Here is a 14,125-nt window from a genome sequence, read left to right on the forward strand (position 1 = left end):
AGCTCTTTCTGAACCCTGGAGGTAACTTGGCTATGATCATTGAAGAAAATCTGAGGTTGGGCCAAAGAAAATTGTGCTTTCTCTTGCTTTCCTGGTTTTTCACTTTTTCAGAACCCATCTGTCCCCAGAGAAATACTGGAGAGGATAGAATCACGCAGAGAGTCCCAGGTACCAGGACATGGGAAGAGTCCTCTTGCCCTTGGAGCATGGGTTTCTAATGTCCACCATCATGGGTCCCCACACCTAAGAAACTGTCTCTACATTAAACAGGAGCTGGGATGTAAAAATACAGTGAATTTTGCCCTGTCGGTTGGAAATAAGCCCTAAATATAATTAGTGCAATAAATGAGTCTCCAGGATGTTAGTGCATCCCCGTCAGAGTACCTGCCCTGACCAATCCCAGCTTTTCTACATGTCTGTCTGTCTGTCTGTCTGTCTGTTCTTTCTTCTCTCATCAGTTTATTGAGGTCAGTCTCTAAAGCCATGTAGTTTGCAGCGGTGAATATTTTTCCTGCCATTTTTTACTATTTAATTTCAGAATCTTATTCAAACACATCTATACCCTCCAAAATACTCATATGAGTTAAGTCTGTGCAGTGAAGTTTCTTTTCCCAGAATCTCACCTTCCTGAGCTCGCTGAGATTTTCTCTGTTCTGCCTTAGGCACCAGGCATTGCCCCTCGAGTGCCTGGGTCTCCTAAGTTCTGTTCATGTACTATTTGTGTGCTTGCCTAGAGATGTTCTTATACAAGGTGCATTAGGGGCTCTGTTCGCAGCTCACTGAGGATAGAATTTACCTAGGACATGGTCAAGAAGGAAGTATGTGGCTCACAAGAAGGAAATGGCACCCCAAGGCTTTGAGAACACTCCAAGGCTTTGGGGACATGGCTCTGCCCTCTGACTTTTGCTGGGCTTTTCCCCCTAACCTCATTTAACTTTTTTTTTTTAATTTTTCTTTTTAGTACAATAGCAGTAATTAACTGAGAAAGTGTGTAAATCAAAACCCAGGAGTAATTAAGAAGAGTGTAGAATTCAACCCCAGCTCTCGATTCTTACAGCTTCTGGAGAAACTGTTCCTTAAGGTATACATTTTACATGCAGTGATCAGCCGTAAACAATTTATCCACAATAATCAAAAGGGTGTCCATGCAGTAGGGCACAAGTTCATAGCCCAGGTCAAGATGGAGTGATGGGGGGAGGGCAATCAAAAGTTGGAAATGAATATAGGAAGTTTGGGTGTTGTTTGTTTTAATTAATGAGACCACTCATGGTCACTGTCATTTTGAGAACAGAAGCAGTAAGGCTAGCCTATGATGCCCAGGCTGTTAGTAACATAAATAAATGAATGCACCTCCCCCAAAATAAATGTGACCAGGTTTTTTTTCCCTTTTGCTAGAAATGGAATATTTAACATTTATACTCATGCCAGAAAGAAAAAGTAAAAGAGAGGCAGGGAAAAAATGAAAAAATAACCATGTATCAGAATGTTTTAAAATAAAGCAAAAATAGTGACTCCACATATTAATCAACTGGAGTGGTACCACATGCCGCTTCCCAAATAAGTAGCTAATGATTTCTGCACTTTAGAGAACAGGAACGGAGGGGAAGCGTCGCTTCAGACTCAGCAATTTAAATAAAACAGCAGTTGATAAAGTGTCAGCAGCCTCTCGCTGTGCAGATGTACCCAGGAAGAAGCCAGAGTCATAGACACATGGCACTCACTCTGGAGTTGAAGGCACACTGTGCTCTGGAGCTGTAGACACACTGCTCTCTGGAGCTGTAGGCACACTGCTCTCTGGAGCTGTAGGCACACTGCTCTCTGGAGCTGTAGGCACACTGCTCTCTGGAGCTGTAGGCACACTGCTCTCTGGAGNTGTAGGCACACTGCTCTCTGGAGCTGTAGGCACACTGCTCTCTGGAGCTGTAGGCACACTGCTCTCTGGAGCTGTAGGCACACTGCTCTCTGGAGTTGTAGGCACACTGTGCTCTGGAGCTGTGGGCACACTGTGCTCTCTGGAGCTGTAGGCACACTGCTCTGTGGAGTTGTAGGCACACTGCTCTCTGGAGCTGTACGCACACTGTGCTCTGGAGCTGTAGACACACTTCACTTTGAAGCACCTGCCTTTGCTGAGTTATCACAACACTGAAAAGAAAAATGACGTCAGTCTCCAGTTTTCTTCTGAAACATGGGTGCTGCCTGTCAAACCTAGTTAGCGGGACAAAGCCACTATCAGCTCCACATTATGATATAGAGAATAAATTTTGCATGTGTGCACATTTTGAATAGAATTTTAGTTAAAGATTTTTAAAGCACATTTCTCTTTATGTAATTGAATATCCATGAGGCTAACAAGATGGCTAATACTTCAGGGTCAGAATCTCCATCTTCCCTCGCCCATCTCCATCCATCTCTCTCTTTTTACATTTGTGTGTGTGTGTGTGTGTGTGTGTGTGTGAGAGAGAGAGAGAGAGAGAGAGAGAGAGAGAGAGAGAGAGAGATGTGATGCAATTTATAGCTTCTTTCCATCACAGATAGGATGAGAACCTTATTCCAGTGTGTCTGGTATCTGGAGACCTCAGTTTGGGTACTGGGTGGATTAGACAGGTTTCTCGCCCTAAAGCTCTATCTCCCCACATGTTACCAACACTGTAGTGTGTATTTCATGAAGGAAGCCATGCAGCCTTGAGGAAGCCAAGAAGATATATTTATGCCCTGGCCTAACAGGCAGGCTGATGCCTACTTTTCTTTCTCATGAAACTAGATCAAGCTACCGGAAATGGTATAGACAGCTCAAGTACCTGTCCCACATATAATCTCCCAGGTTTGCAAGGCTTCAGATTGTCCTTTCTCCACAGACCATTTAGGATGCTTAAGACGAAGCCCCACGCTACTTTCAAATTTCAGGGAGCAGCCTTGACAGGTTCTGGTGACCTAGCTCTTATCTTGGTTCCACTCTAAGGAGTTGTGTGACCTTGAAAAACATAGACTCCTCTACGTCTGGCTAGGCTCAGGACTCTCAAGTACCTAACTGTGGATTATCCTCGGGCAGCTGCACGAAGACTATTTAAACATAATTAAAAGACCTTGTTATCTGTTTCCTGCCTGATTAACTGGGAAGACCATACATGATAATACAAATCGTAGTCTAGTGACATATCTAAAACCAGACCACTTAAAGTGCTAGAGTGTACTATGACTTGAAAAATAAATTGCTCATTTTATTAAGTATCTAATAACTATTTCATAATCTTAAGTATTTCTCTGCAGTATTGAACATGAAACAACAATATAGACCTTTATTATGGAGACATGTTTCTTCAAACACCAGGGGATGTTATATTTATTCACCAGGTGCCTTAAAACCTTTCTGAAAACTCAGGGATCAACCCCCCATTCCTTCCACGTGTAACTGGATGACAGGGCACCTCTCTGTTTCATTACTAAGGAAGAGCTGACTAACGTAAGGAATCAGCCAATCAAAGCAAAGATGGGATGGCGCCTGTGATGGGAGAGATAATACCGGAGCCTTGACTCCAGTATTGCCCTTTAAATTCAGTACCCTAATGTCCTGTACTTTTTCCCATTAAAACTTGATTCTCCGTGATTTCTAAGTCTCAACATGGCCTCTAATCCCCAAAGTAAGCTTTTATCACAAGAGCTGGAGGTAACGCGCTACTGAGCTGTGTCCTCTGAGGCTGGCCCTCAAAGCCGCAGGGTCCAGCACCTGGCAGGTCTGTGCAGGGCAAAGGGAAGCAGCAGCTTCCCATCCCCACAGCCCAGCTTTAGCTCTGCACACCTGTTATGCTGGAGGAGGAGCAGGTCAGTAGAAATTAATTAAAAGAGTTACTTAAGCATAAAAGTGAAATTTACCAAGCAATTTCCCACTTCTTGGTGAAAGTCTCATCCTAGGCCGAGTCTCCTGAACAAGTGGCTTTATTCTGTGATTTAACAGTAGGGTGTTTCATAGCTCATCCCGTCTGCATTCATTTTCACACTGACTGAACAAATGCAATTAGCTTGCAGTGAGCCAAGTAATGGTTTTCTTCAAGGATTGAGAGCACTTTCTTAGACTCTAATGTGTACAAACGTCTGCTGCGGCTGCTTCCACCTGGGCTCCTGATAGAGCAACTGCATGTCTTTTCCGCTGGACCAACACAAAAGTTTTGTTTTCAAGGAAATACTACTATGGGACCCAAGAGCCAGGTGAGATTAGGGGGTGAAGGGCCTCCCTGTCATTCCTGGGTTGTGGTCTTGACCTAGAAAGAAAGGGAACTAGCACTGGCAGGGGAACAAGCTGGGGTCTGCTCTGACTTGCTGCCATACAATAGGTGAGCACTCAGGAAACTCAGAGATCAGGTCACCGTTAGATCACTCACTATCCAATGAACTTATCAGCACTGTATCTGCGACATTTGTGTCAAAGCCTCGGAATGTTTACCACAGAGCAGTTCCCAGTTCCTAACAGCCAAGTCCCAGGGATCACCAACTGTCTGTGAGGAAAGCAAGTGTGGTGTGTACACACAGTGGAGTGTACATACAGTACCGTGAGAACCTGCATTGTTAAGCAAAGGATAACAGTTCCCAAAACATAGCATGTTTTAAACTGCTGTTCAACAACCGAAGAGGGAATCACCAATAGCAAGAAACATGAGCAGAACTAGAAATTATCATAATAAGTGAAAAAATCTAGAATAAGGGGGAAATGAAGAAATAAAAACAAGGAGAGAAGGAAGGAAAGAAGAAATTTAAAATAATTTTATTTCTATCTTTGTTGTATCTTGGACAGGGAAGTTGACCTTTCCTGGAAAGGATTTTGCATACAGATGCCAAAGACTTCCTAATTAACACAATAGCCAATGCTGAATTGCATCGATTTCTATGGTATAAAAACTTTATGAGAAAAGTAAGCTATAGTTCTTAAAAGACTCTTGTAGGCGCATCACAGCAGAGATGCTGAGACAGGGAAGTAATAGGCAAAAAGATGGCAGTCCCTGAACCACCAGCCTCAAACCGCAGCAGTATGGGTGCTGGGTCTCAGGGTGCCTTGTAGAAGCTCTTATATTTATGTAATGAATGAAGGGGGTTGGTGGCTGGGCGGATGAATGAAGTGAGTGAGTGAGCGAGCGAGCGAGTGAGTGAACAGACTGAAACATTTACTCATACCATAGAGTGAGAATCTAACCTCCTTTGTTAAGCAAAGGACAACATTGCTAAACCATGGCATAGCTGTTTGATAATGTTTATGTAAACCAGAATAGCAGCAAACACCTTTAACCCCAGCACACAGAGGCAGAGAGGGGCAGGAAGATCATAAGTTCAAAGCCAATCTGGTCTACATAGAAAGACCCTATCTATGAAGAAGGAGGAAGAGGGAGAAAAGGAGGAGGAAGAAGAAGCAAAGAGAAAGGGTGTAGGGGAAGTCTGAACATGGGAACATACTAGCTAAAATGAAATTCCTCTATTTCTGGGAGGGTCACAGGTTGGACACTGTGGTCTGTGGCTTGAGAGACCGAGTGTTGACGTAGACCATGGAAGCAAACCAACCAGAATTGGAATGAACTTCCTAACAAGGATTTTAAAAATTATAAAAGTCGTCTATATATGACCTTCTGTTACGGATTTGCAAGACCCCCCCCCCCNCAAAAAAAAAAAACCACAATGTCTTTCAAGGCTAGGTCACTTCACCATTCAATTCTTGGAGAGTGACAACCAATGGAGAGATAATGACCAAGGTCAACCTCAAGCCCATGTGTCCGGAATCGGTACCCAGCGTTTGTTCTCCTGTTAGAGGTGCTTTCCAGGACACCTGCAGAAAAGCCAGGGGCCACACTGTCAGGTCTGAGTCCTGAGTAACTCAAACAGTGGCCACAGGGATACAGCAGAGTCTTTTAGACTGTGTTCTCCATTGGTCGTGTCACATCTCCACATCAAGGTGTGGGATATATATTATGACCTTAAGGAGCGGAGTCAGGGCACCTGAAGCTTCGTGTGAGTGAGTGGGAGGTGCCCAGTGCATCACATCTCCTCTTCCTGACTAATTGCTCTGCTCTGCTCTGCTCTGCTCTGCTCTGCTCTGCTCTGCTCTGCTCTGCTCTGCTCTGCTCTGCTCTGCTCTGCTCTGCTCTGCTCTGNCTGCTCTGCTCTGCTCTGCTCTGCTCTGCTCTGCTCTGCTCTGCTCTGCTCTGCTCTGCTCTGCTCTGCTCTGCTCTGCTCTGCTCTGCTCTGCTTGCCCGCAAGAACTGCTGAGCTGGTCTGTGCCTTGCCGCAGGTGTTACAGGCAGCTCTGTCACTAAAGCCAGGATTGCTGAATCCTTATTCCTGGCAATGAGGCGAGAAATAGAAAGCGCACAGCTGGATTTTCCGATCACAGGTGGGGTTTGCAAGGCTTAGGGGGCGTGCGGGGAGTTGTCTTTTACTGTGCTAACTGAACAGTCAGGCTGGAAATCAAAAGCCATAAAATCGAAAAGGAAATCCCACGTTTTTTTGCCTGCTTCCACTTCTCAGTTGGGAAGATTNTTGAAAAAAAAAAAAAAAAAGAAGTGGCAATTTTGTTTGAGGTAATTAAATGAGACAAGCAAGAATCCCCCCAAAGTGAAAATCGTTGAATATAAATAATTTCAATACAACTCCTGTCTTCTCTTTACAGGCAGACTATAAATTTCCTGAGACTGGGGAGATGTTTGTCCACTTCCTTTATTGTCCAAGGTACAATTTATTGGCACACAAACACACACACACACACACATGGCAGTGATACATATTTACTTTTGGAATGAGAGAAAAAAAAAAGAAGGTGGGCATAAAACATACATAAGGAGTATATGGAATTAAGTGTTTGTACCTAATACATTAGGAAAGAAATGCTTGCAGCAGATGGGACACGGACTTCAGATATGGACTGGGTTCAAGTTCTGGCTCAGTCACCTTCAGTACGTTATTCCATTTCCATGAACCCACACTAATGACTGTGGGGACTCTTGTACCCCTGCTCTAAGACCTCCTCTCCTGGCAAGTCAAAGACAATGCTATACCAGGAACTGAAAAGTTGGCTGCAGGGTCACACACACACAACACATGTGAGAGCACATTCTTATCAAGCAATATGAGTACTGCTTTCTGTGTTTATGGTAAATATTCATTTTATAAGGCCAGCAAACGGTTTTCATAACACACATACATACACACATACACTTGGATCTGGGGCATGGAAGAGCACATAAGTTAAGATTACAACTGTGCAGTGGCTTAGGTTGAAAACGTTGGTTATGAGTGAAATCTAAGGCAGGTAAGGCTGATCGTATTTGTTCCCTTACAGGCAGGTTAAACAAGCAGGCAGAGTACACAATAGGACAGCAGGCTTAAGTCTTCAGTGACCTCAAAATATGTTGTTAACCCTGGCTGTGAGGTCCCAAGAAAGTTCCAGTCTCTTAGACTGTAGAAGATGTTTTTGAAAACTGCACCACCACAGGCCAGGGAGTCTGATTATACAGTTCATCTGAAATGACGAGCAAGCCTGGCATTGAGAACGAAGAGCAATGGGAAGAGCTGAGGGCAGCCAGACAGCTCAGGTCCTAAAGCACAAATCGAACCTCTGTCATTCAGACAGACAGACAGACAGACTCAGCATAGAAGAGAGAATCCAGAGACAGACTCACATGACTAAAAACTTACCACGTAATATAAAAATGACACCTCACTGAGCCAGCAGAGCCTATCTTTCTCACAGGTGACACTGGGGTCGGGGGAGAAGTTGAATATTTACTTTGGATAAATGTCCAATGAGATAAGTATTTAAATGTAAACAAAAATATATAGTAAAAGAAAAAGAAGATAGATTTCTCAATAACTTGCGAATAAAAACTATTTCCCTGATTATGATCTGGAACCTAGAGGAGATAAAGAACATATCTGCAGGGGGAGGAAGACCCCACTTTCTCATGAGCATCACAGTATTGATTCTGTACTCCCATCGTGCTCCAGTGAAGGCCACACCCCCAAAAGTACACGTGCAAAACAATTGAATTTTATGGGTAAAAAAAAAAAAAAGAGGCTACAGAGCTGGGTGGGTAGGGACTGGGCAGAGATAGGGGAGACTACGTATGAGCAAAGCACGTTGTACAAAATCTCAAAAAAAACTAATTAAAAATCATAGAAAATTAATTCATTTAATTATCTTTAAACATCTTTTTTTATTTCACACACATATTTGACAGTTATAACATTGTGATCCTATTTTCCCCAACATTGTTCTTTATGGCTAAATAAAAAACATGTGAATAAAGTTAAAGTGATAGTCAATACGCTAAGAAAAATACAAAGACCAATGAACTTAATTTGTAGTTCTAATAAAGAAAGAAAAGACCAATGCCAACACCAGTAGTCAACAGTGGAAATATCAGCAGGACATTTGTGGAGAAGTAAATTCAGCTGACTCGCTGACAGACAACAAGATGCTCTGCTTTGCTTAGAACAAGACAAGTGCCAATTTAAATTGCCCCGATATTCCATCCAATGGAAATGCATCAGCTGTTAAATGCATATGCTTATAACAACTCAGACAGAAAAGCTTCCTTGGTCATCTGTGCTGAGTGCTTGAGAACCAATCATTGTAGTAAATGTCAACAAGGGAGAAAAACTCACCCAGCACCCTGACTTTCTTAAACACCTGTCATTGGGTGCACTCAGAGATGTGATCAACGGAGCCTTCTCCAGTTCATGAATAAAGATAAATTGAGTTTAAACATCAGCCCTTTGCAATCTCTAATGAAAACCAAACTGACAAAGTAAGTACCGTTAGCCCACTTTCAGGATCTAACCCAATGGGATACTGACAAGAATTTGAAAATAAAAGTTCCAAGGGCTATTCATTGCAACATCTTTGGTTTGATGCACAGAGCTTAGAACAACCCAATTACATAAGACCCAAATTCTTAGTAAGTCATCCGAGCATCATAGTACCACATGGTGCTAAGGTACGATGCAGCTATGTAGAATGACAAGTATATGTGCATTATGAGATGATCTCTGTGATCAAGTACGAAAAGGAAGGAAGGAGAGATTGGTGAGTAGATTGGACTAAAGAAGAGGGGGACATGAGGAAGGATATATGGAGAATTCACTTAAATTCTTCTAAACACAAAAATATAAGCATTTGTCACCTATAGGCAGAAATAACTGAATAGAGTAGGTAACAGAACTGAAGGGATAGAAAGAGAAGCCATGGTTGGTGAGATGGCTCAGCGGGTAAGAGCACTGACTGCTCTTCCAAAGGTCCTGAGTTCATATCCCAGCAACCATATGATGGTTCACAACCGCCCGTAATGAGATCTGACGCCCTCTTCTGGTGTGTGTCTGAAGACAGCTACAGTGTACTTATGTATAATAATAAGTAAATCTTTGGGCTGGAATGAGCAAGGACTTAGTGAGCAGAGCAAGCAGAGGTCCTAAATTCAATTCCCAACAACCACATGAAGGCTCATAACCATCTGTACAGCTACAATGTACTCATATACATAAAATAAATAAATAAATCTTTTTAAAAAAAAAAAAGAAAAAAGAAAGAGAAGCCACAGTCTGTGGAGGTGGTTCAGTCCGTACACTGCTTGCTGCACAGTTGGGATGGGGTGGGGAAGCTGGCCACCACAGTGCTCACTTGTAACACTGGAGAGGCAAAGTCAGGAGGGTCCTTGCAGCTGCAAGGTCAACCTGCTTTGCATTATCCCAAGCTTCAGGTTGGGAGAGAGACCCCATCTCAAAAAGTCAAATGGAGAATGATGAACAAAAGCAGCCAGTGTTGACCTCTGTCCTCCACACGCATGTGCACATCCATGACCATCTATCCACCCATGGATACACAAAGAAATAGAAGCTGGACTTACTTAAATCTTATTTTGTAGATTTAACTTTGGGACACAACCTAGAACAAAATCAATTTACAAAAACAATCCTTAGAAATCAAAAGGTGAGAGAACTACAGAGAACTCAATAGCATCCAGTCAACAGCAGAGCCACACAGGGGACTCTCCAGGGCTGCTGGAATTCCTAGCTGCTTACCTCTAGCAACAAATTCACAGTGGGAAAATAACTAACAAACCTTAAGCCGTTTTCAGCTGTTAATTGCTCCTCAAGCTTTACTGTTCTCAAGACTGTGTATGCACATGTGCACACTCTATGCCATACAGTGGTCCTTTCCCACTTATCTCTAGCTGGACTTTCCATTACGTGAGGCTGCATCCATCCAGGGCAGCCTCCTTCCACAACACACACACACACACACACACACACACACACACAAAATGTTGAAATGTGTTTGCTGTAGTCAGGGGCAAATGGTCATTCTCCCTCTACCCCAAGTCTTAGTGTGTTGGAATTCCAAGCCCTAGGATTTCAAAATGTGATCTTATTTAAAGATACTGTAGAAAATTATATTAAAAAGCTTTGTTTAAAAGATATGTATGAACGTAAGTGGGTTTCTTGTTTGAACTTGGGTCACATCTCCAAGATTTCCAAATACATATACACATATATATCTGTGTGTATGCATGCATATATATGCAAATATTCAAAATCTAAAATAATATCCAACATCTTAGTCCCAAGCACTTCAGATCTACTTTGTGGTAACCGTCAAGGCAGAAAAAAACACAGCGAGAATCCACTAGTGTTCCCTTTTCTGACTCATGTTCCTTCCGTCCTAGGGGAAAGTTACTGCCGGTGACAAATGACCAGCACGGATGGGTTGTGTGGTCTGACTCATGCTGCAGAACTACTCTGGGACCTGGCAGTAGCTGATCGGACAGCTTTGTGTACTTTTCCACGCCTGATTCGTCTTCCTTCTCCTGGGGTCCCTGCCTTTAAAGACCCCTTGCAGGCTCCCTGACGGCTTATACTCAGGGGAACCAAGTTAAAAGCAGCTGGCCTGCTAAGTCAGGCCTTTTCATACCCATAGCCGCTTACCAGCCCGGAGGAGTCTGCCTAGTCCTGCTGTTACACAACACCTATCTCCAAGACTCTAGCTTAACATCCTTGATGACACCTGCCCTTCCCTCAGCAGTTCTTACTCTTATGTGTCAGGCCAGGGGCCATAGAAAGGGGGTGTCTGAAAGCCTTGCTGGTTTAATCTTCTCTGGTGAAGGGAGCTGGGGAGACAGAGGATAAAGCTCTTGCCTTGCAAGTACAAAGGCAGAGTTCAATCCTGGATCTCCAATAAAAGCTGGGTGTGGCTGTAAGTATATGTGACAGCAGTGAGCTTTCTGCGATGGATCTCTAGGGCTAGCTGCTCACTGGCCGAGACTACAGGGCAAACTCCAAGCCCATGAAAGACCCCCTGCACAGACATGAAAAAGAAAAACAGAGGTGGTTGTTACCTAAGGAGTGACTACCAAGATTCTCCTTTGGCTTCCACATACATGAACATGCATATAGATACACAGAGATGTATATAAAATAAAAGGCTACCTAAGACAGAAAATCCATCCATCTCCCTACCAGATTCCACAAACTCACACAGCATTTCTTCATGAAGAAGTGAGAAAAAGGTTGCCGTCCTGATTTTGAAGGAGTTTGAGAGAGTGTGTGAGCATTTATGTTGGGTTTTCTCCTGCTTTGGCTCTAAGTTTTCACCCTAGTGAAAGAGTCCAGCAAACAAAGAGAAAGGCCATTTCACAACTGCCCTGCCTTTGACCAGGTACAGCCAGTCTGGGCAGTGTGTAAATCAGTACAGTGAACTGTTGTTTGCCGGGTTTGTCTTAACCCTCAGAGCACACCACTCCTTGCCCAATCCTGGTGTTGAACCTCCACTAGGACATCTCAGAAGCAAATCTCAGAGGAAAACCCCTTCAGAATATTCCAGCCAGCCAGCTTTCCAAGAGAGGGTTCTCTTGAGATGTCTCTGGACATCAAAGGTTTTCTTTCCAGAACAGTCATCAGGAATCCCATGTTCAGGAGCTGTAAATAGTTAAATGTGCCTCTATCCAGAGCTGCTCCCTCCCAGTCCCCCAATTTCCCCCGGGTTGTCCTAAGCTTAGTATCACTTTAATTAATGCCTGCTACTTCTGTCTACATTTCTGCCCTGATTTTTGAACCTGTATTCTAGTCATGCCTGCCATTTCTTCCATCCGAATTTGGGAAAATATGCTACTTGCCCCACTGTTTTACACAGACCAGAAAGTGGATGGAGGGAAGACCTGACCTTGATAACAGCAGTTAAAGAGGAAGGCAATTGGGTATATTCAAGAGATGGGTGGGGGGGCTGGAAAGATGGCTCAATGGTTAAGAGCACTGACTGCTCTTCCGAAGATCCTGGGTTCAAATCCCAGCAACCACATGGTGGCTCACAATCATCTGTAATGAGATCTGATGCCCTCCTCTGGTGCATCTGAAGACAGCTACAGTGTACTTACATATAATAGTAAATAAATCTTTAAGCCAGAGGGAGTGGGGCCAACTGGAGCAAGCAGAGGTCCTGAACTCAAATTCCCAGCAACCACATGATGGCTCACAACCATTAGTGCAGCTAGTGTATTCATATACATAAAATAAATTAATTAATCTTTTTTTTTAAGAGATGGGTGGGATCTCGACCATAAGATTGGTGGCCATCATGGAATTTTACTGAGAGATGCAGGGACAGCAGAATGGTGATCTCACTCACTGTGGTTCTAAGAAAATGGCGTTGGGGTGAGTCTGAAGGATTGATGTGTTTCAACAGATGCAGAGGGGAGAGCTAGGAAATGAGAACTGTTTCCAGTGGAGAGAATAATTTACCAAAAGGTACAGAGCCAAGTCCACTGATCAGAAACCAGCCAGCAGGATTGTAAGCAGGATACAGAGAGGACAGAAAGGCAAGGTTTATGCCAGAGAAGCAGGGCCCTGAGAGTTCAGGGAGCATTCAGCATCACTGTAAAGAACTTAGCAGCTGTTAAAATCCCTTGGACACAGGCATAATGTATGAGCCTGCTCAGCTGCCCTAACACAACGGCACAGGCTGGGAGACTTGCACCACAGACACCATCCTGGAATCGGGGAAGCTTGAATATGAAGATGTTAGTATGTCTGACTTCTTCTGAAGCCTCTTGTCTTGTTGTCTGGGTGACCATCTTCTCCATGTGTTTACAGTCGGTCAGCCTGTGCATGCCTGTGCTCTAACTCTTCTATACGGATCCTGATGGAACCGGACTGACTCAAGAGTACCTGAGACCTCAACAGCCTTCACCCCATCTTCAGATAGAGTCATGATCTGAGGTCCGGGGTTAGATCTTCAAAACTTGTCCTATCCTGCAATGACTTTTATTAAACTGATGAATTAGCCAACTCTGGTCTTAACCAGGCTCGGGACATCTCCGTAAGGGATAACCAGTGGCCTCTGGTCTGCTCCCTCCTTGGTTCATTGCTCCCTGTTTCCTCTGACCAGATTGGGGGTAGATTTTAGAGGATTCCTGTGCAGAACCCCGAGATTGGTACTCTTCCCGGGACAGCAATGCTATGTACCCAGGAAGCATTCTTTCGGAAGTGCCAGCCGCTGCATACAATGACCTATATCTGCAGTGACAGTGACGGGGCAGGAAGGGAGGGTCTGCTAACTGAAGACTGTTAACTTTCTTACAAAGCTCCTTCGGGTTTGTTTTGGCTTCAGTTATTGGCCTCCAGGGAAAGAAGAAACAAGCCCAAATCTCTGAGTCACTCTGAGTCACTCTTGACATGGCCTAGAGTCAACTCTGCTGGTACTAAGACTGAATCTTTTACCCAGACGCCCTCCAGAATCTACCGTCATTTGAGCACACATGCATGACCTTTACCTGTGCGTGCTGGCTTGAATGCCTGCTCTTGCATATGTGGATCGGTTTCCTATAAGGATATGTGTGGTTTTCCCTCAATAATAGACCCTTACTTTCCTAGTTTGAGGGCATCACATAGAGAATGGTCTTTCTCTTTTCCTTTTTTTTTTTTTTTTTTTGGTTTTTCGAGACAGGGTTTCTCTATGTAGCTTTGGCTGTCCTGGAACTCACTCTGTAGACTAGGCTGGCCTCGAACTCAGAAATCTGACTTCCTCTGCCTCCCCAGTGCTGGGATTAAAGGCATGCGCCACCACTTCGAGCCTTAAACCCTGGCCCACTCCTCAGGCTGT

Source organism: Mus caroli, chromosome 15, assembly GCF_900094665.2.
Source record: "Mus caroli chromosome 15, CAROLI_EIJ_v1.1, whole genome shotgun sequence".
In the NCBI taxonomy this organism is placed as follows: domain Eukaryota; kingdom Metazoa; phylum Chordata; class Mammalia; order Rodentia; family Muridae; genus Mus; species Mus caroli.